This window comes from Callorhinus ursinus, unplaced genomic scaffold (genome assembly GCF_003265705.2).
Source record: "Callorhinus ursinus isolate GAN/ISIS: 27379988/994484 unplaced genomic scaffold, GSC_fseal_2.0 scaffold4, whole genome shotgun sequence".
Taxonomy (NCBI): domain Eukaryota; kingdom Metazoa; phylum Chordata; class Mammalia; order Carnivora; family Otariidae; genus Callorhinus; species Callorhinus ursinus.
This window is the reverse complement of record NW_027397066.1, coordinates 107,944,618-107,950,221: the sequence shown is the minus strand read 5'-3', so window position 1 is coordinate 107,950,221 and position 5,604 is coordinate 107,944,618. Positions and strand designations below refer to the sequence as shown.

The 5,604-nt window shown below is 35.3% G+C and overlaps 1 long non-coding RNA gene across 1 annotated transcript; it reads right to left on the bottom strand.

Annotated features, from left to right (window-relative positions):
* Window positions 1-2,079: 2,079 nt before the first annotated feature.
* On the bottom strand, window positions 2,080-4,849 carry LOC141372651 (uncharacterized). The gene is made up of 3 exons (XR_012378030.1): window positions 4,760-4,849; window positions 3,681-3,746; window positions 2,080-2,462 (listed from the first exon to the last, which is right to left on the bottom strand). It is a non-coding gene; the product is annotated as an uncharacterized lncRNA (long non-coding RNA).
* Between the last annotated feature and the right edge of the window lie 755 nt (window positions 4,850-5,604).

The window sequence follows — 5,604 nt, the reverse complement described above, 5'->3', positions numbered from 1 at the left end:
TTTGTGCCCAGAGAAACCAGATATATTCATGTCCCTATGATTTCTACAATTTTCTGAGAACCAATACCTTCCCATGATGCTCCATCTTCCATACTTCTTTCAAGACTTCCAGTAACCAATTCTCTCCATGTAACTCCAACAAAATCCAGGCTTCACTTGCCTATACTCATCCACCTGAAGGCATAAACTACCATGAAGCCCAGAGGCAACAAATATATTGGGGTTGGAAGTAGAAGGAAAAAAGGAGATTATATTCAGATTGCATATGCTCTTATTCGTTCCCAGAACTCTACCAAAGTGTTAAAAAAGGAAAAAAAAAACTGAATTATCAACTTTTGTTAGTGTTAGCCTATACACCATTGGATCATAGTCTTGTAAATTTACGTATATTCATATATATAAGGATTTATTTATATTGACCCATTAAAAATAACTGATTATTCATAGAATTTTATTTCTAGGTCATAGATAAATTATCTTTTTTTTTTAATTTTCTTCCTCATGTTTTGTGTTTTCCAAGTTTTCAAGCATGTGTATAAAGTGAATGCTGGGGTGTGTGTGTGTGTGTGTGTGTACATAGATATAATCGCAAAAAAAGTTTTTATAACACTTTAGGTGTTCAGCATACAGGTTAAGTATTTATTATTTTAGTTTGTCTACTGTACTTTTGAATTTGAAGCTCTGAGTAGGCTGCATTATTTGACTTGCTTTTTGATACTCCATGCATCTAGAAGTGTTTTGAAATCGTAAATCTTTTGCTTTTTTAAATTAAGAGGGTAGTAGATACTGAAGTTTTATCTACTGATAAAGGCTACATCCTCTATTTGAAGCCTGCACTAGCCTACTTCTTATCAAATGCAGCTTTGCTTTCCGTTTTTTTGTTTGTTTGTTTGTTTTATCATACATATGTGAAATTCTACTTTTCAGCAGTCTACTACAGACTCCTGTTGAGAAAGAAATGTATTATCTCAGCTGGACACGACTCCACTAAAATATTGAAAAATGAATGAATGGCAGAAACACTAAGTATGAAATTTAGAGTGTAGCCAAATGCTCCCTAGGCAACAGTGACTTCAAAACTAATGTCACCTTCTGGCAGGTGTAATCTATAGGTTTTACTGCATGTTACTAATATTTATGGCCCCTTTTCCATTTTTTAAAAAGATTTTATTTATTTATTTGAGAGAGAGAGAGAGAGAGAATGAGAGATAAAAAGCACGAGAGGGAAGAGGGTCAGAGGGAGAAGCAGACTCCCCACTGAGCAGGAAGCCCGATGTGGGACTCGATCCCGGGACTCTAGGATCATGACCTGAGCTAAAGGCAGTCGTTTAACCAACTGAGCCACCCAGGCGCCTCCCTTTTCCATTTCTTGAAATAAAAGAATTCTATCTTTTATTTTAAATATAGAGCTTAATTTTTAAAATTTAAGATCTAGATTTTATGTAAGGGGGACATAATACATGAACTCAATCTAATGTTCTTATTCCAAAGGATAGAAAATTCAAAGAACAAAGGTTTTGCCTTTTTAGCAGTGGGCCTGAGGGACATGGAATTCCAGAAGTCTGCAAGGTATTTCAGAGTGGATGTTTTTAGCCCTCCTAAATTTCCCAGGACCAATGTAGACGTTTGCCTCAGTAGAATCAGAGGCCCATATCATTTCCCCTTCCATTGTATCTCTTACCAGGTTGAACTTTATAGTCTATTTTTACATGTTTGATCTCTCATTAAGCGATGAGTTATTTTAGGGAAAATGCCATATCATATTGTTTTTGTCATTAGTATGTCATTAGTATGGCACTGCTTAAAAGAATGAAAAAATACTAGCATAATCTACAACAAGTTGCAAGAAACCACGAAAATGGACAACCACACACAGAAACAAAAAACAAAATATAAAAACTCCAATCAAACCATACAGAACAATCAAAGGAAACAATTGTCAGATTTTAAAGGACACTCTCATAAAATGAAGTGGAGTTTTGTCTTTCATAACTTTTCTGTTTTATGTTATCATATAGGTGCTTTCAATTCATATGTTATTACTACAACCGAAGTAGGATCTAGTAGAACACACACACACACACACACACACACATACACACGAAGAAATGTATTGTCTTCTATCAGTCAAAATTGTGCTGCAACTAAGAAATTGTGCTGCAGAAATTTCAATAAATGAGGGTGTTATTCATTCATGCAGGCAGTACCGGGCTAGTTGAGAGTCTCTTTCAAGTCGTCAAGAAAGCAGGATGATTTTGCCTTTCCATTCCACTGTGAGTTGTGTTTACCATCCTCAAGACTGCTGCATGGTTCAAAAATCACTGCTGCAACCTCAGCCTTCACCATTGTTGAAGATGGGGACAAAGAAAATAGCAGAGGGACTTTACTTAAAATGTATCAGTCACACATGTCTTCAAGGAGGATGTAAATGCAGCTTTTCAGCATAGCATCTCTCCAGTTTCCTAGTACCAAAAAAAAGGACAAAAGAAGGGAGAGTAGGCAGACAGCCAGAATTTCTCACCACATCACAATTCCAAAGAAAAGCTCAATTATCTGGAATAGGCCCTTGACTCAGAACAGGATATGCAAACTCAAAAACACTGTGTGGTACTGAATTCTACTAGTTGGGGACACAGATCTTCAGATCAAAGGATAATCCATCTTTTCCTAAGGACTGCGTCTGGTTAGGTCACATGCCCGAGTCAACTCTGCTGAAAGTCAGAGAAGGCAGACTTCCTGCCTTTATCAGTAGTAGGCCAATCTCTGACATTCAGCCACAGTATTAGCCAAGAATGTAATTTTGCATATGAGATATTATTTTAAATTTAATTATTTTACACTTGCATGGAAGGCTGGCTTCATGGATGTATACAACTCATGCAGTCTCACAAGATACTAAGCTCAAAAGCACCCTGCTCTCGTTTTCCACTGTTGTCGCCTGTGTTTTCATTTTGCATTAGGAGTCACAAATTATGTAGCTAGTCCCGTTCCCACATAACAGAGCAGAAGAGTCCAGAAAATAATCAGAAACAGCACTATTGAATGCTTAATACCGGAGGAATGAAAAATAATTGTCCACTACTGGCTATAGATTAAATATATTTATGTCGCCATAGGTAACATTTACTAGACATTGTAAATAGCACACAACTTAGAAATCACATAAATTGTGACCCTGGAGCTAATTAAATTCAGCATCTAATAGAGTGCAATTTATTGACAGCTCACTAAAATGAATTAAGAGAAGTAGTAACTGCAGTGTGTTAAAAGTAATAAAGTGTTGATTTTTTTTTCTAAGCTCTTGGAAGATTATTATAAAATTGCTCTAGGCCACTCAGTTAATGTGCTACACCCAATTACTGTTCTTATATCAGTGAGGACATGTCTATTTATTGAAAAATAACTTACTTGTTATTGTTTCTAATTTTTATTCATACTTAAGAGATTGGACACTTATTAAATATTGATATTGAGCAAGGCACATCATAGATGTCAGGTTAATGACATGCAAAGACCAATTTGCATTGTATTATCTCTGTTTTCGGGCACTTTTCATTTCTAACATAATTTTAGCACAGGGAGCATGAATCTATGCAACATTCTTCCATGATTTAATTTTTAAAAGCTGAAATTTTTCACAAAGAGAAGAATATTACAGGCAAATATAGAAGCTTACTCACTTTACAGGGACGAAAATCCTTTTGAAAACTTCTTCATGGACAATGAAGATTATATTCAAGTCCTAACTATTCAAGAAAGCAAACAAAAAAAGTATTTATAGCTGTTATCCATAATCAATTCATATCATCAAGCTGCATATCATACAAAAGGCAAGACCCCTGCCTCTTTTCTCTTACAATCTAAGAAATTCAAGGCAACAAAAGGAATAAAACGTATAGATGATAGCACAAGGAGCAATGCAATTATTCTAAGGAAGAATACAAAACTACAATTTAAATGTCAAGATAGCGAAACCAAGGTAAATATTTAAATTGGATAAATTAGCCATTGCTTATACCTATAAAAGAATTGGGTTTAAGTGTTTTGTTTTACATTAGTGTTTCAGGTTTTGTTTGTTTATTTGTTTTATTTTGTTAATTTTTAAACCAGGGAGCTCCCTTAAAATAATTCAATGCATGAGATTAACAATGTAAACTTTATGGCAATATTTCACTTAGGTATGGAGAGATTCTCCGCACTACTGTCGGCCTGTAAAGGGAAATACAAAATGTGCTTTACCAAAGCCATACACCCATTGTTTACAGTTTGAATGCAATAGTGCAGTCCAGCTCAAAATGCCTTTTATAAAAGCATAAAGAAAAGTTCAGTCTTTGCTCCAATTCTTTGGCTAATTGACATAATCCCCCACTTTGTTTTATTAGTGAAGATGAATCCTTTGAAAGTTGATGATCTGGCAAAAGAATGTTCTACTCATCTTGTACTAAATGGACACAGGCTAATGTAAAACTAAATGAATTCCGAAAAATGGAGCAGCAGGAGTTACAAAAGCAGAAAACTAAGATGATTAAAAACAATCCATCAGTCCTAAAGAAATTCTTCTGTCCACAAAATTCTTAAGGAACCCATTCTTTCGGAAGGAACTATTTTTGCATTACATCAAAATGCCATGTTTCCTACCTATATAAATGTCATTTCATACAAGACAGTATTTTAAGTAGGGACGGCATAACTTTTCACAGCCCCACATTAAAACACTGGCAAGTGTCCTTTTTAAAATACTCAGGCAAAGGGAGCCTACCTATGAATGCCTCCTCGCTCCTGACTCAGGATCCTGAAGGTTTTGTAATCACTGGAGATGAAGAAGTGTCCCCCTCAATTATTTGCTGCACTGAGACAGAAAGATAGATTAAGATATTTAAATGTTCAGATCTTTACATTTTATAAAATTCTTACCAAAAACTTAAATATAGTAGTGTATAAATTTTAACAAAACAAGTAATTCAACTAAGCTAGAATTGACGTTTTCTCTGCTTTGTGCAAAAGGATGCTAGAGAGGCTAGGGGGTCAAGTGCAGGTATGATTGCTCAAGACAAGATGAAAGCTACTGTGTCTTTATCTTAATATCGGTGGTAAGGTATTGAAGTATGCCCAGAAGGAGACAGTCAGTACACGTGAATTAATCCTTCTGCCTGTGTACCCATTGCTTTAAAGAGTCATCTATGGCCAACCCATGTACAACCCCAAACATAACTTCTATGTAATTCTAACTAAAAATATATTACTAGCTGTATAACAAATGTAATCTTAGGAAGATTATGATGCCCCCTCTTGAACATATTCACAAATGTAAAAGCTATGTGCAATCTAGAAAAATAAATTAAATATATAAGGTTCAAAATACAAACTAAAACAAAATCCTTTAGTGCTTTTACTTGAGAATGTTAAAAATGTGTTGTTGTTGTTGTTTCTGTTCTAAAGTGTGATTATCTTATTTAAGATAGTATTTTGGGGGGGTACCTGGGTGGCTCAGTTGACTGAGCATCCAACTCTTGGTTTCGGCTCAGATCATGATCTCAGGGTCATGAGATAAAGTGCCCCGCACAGAGTCTACTTGAAATTCTCCTTGAGCCTCTCCCTTTCCCT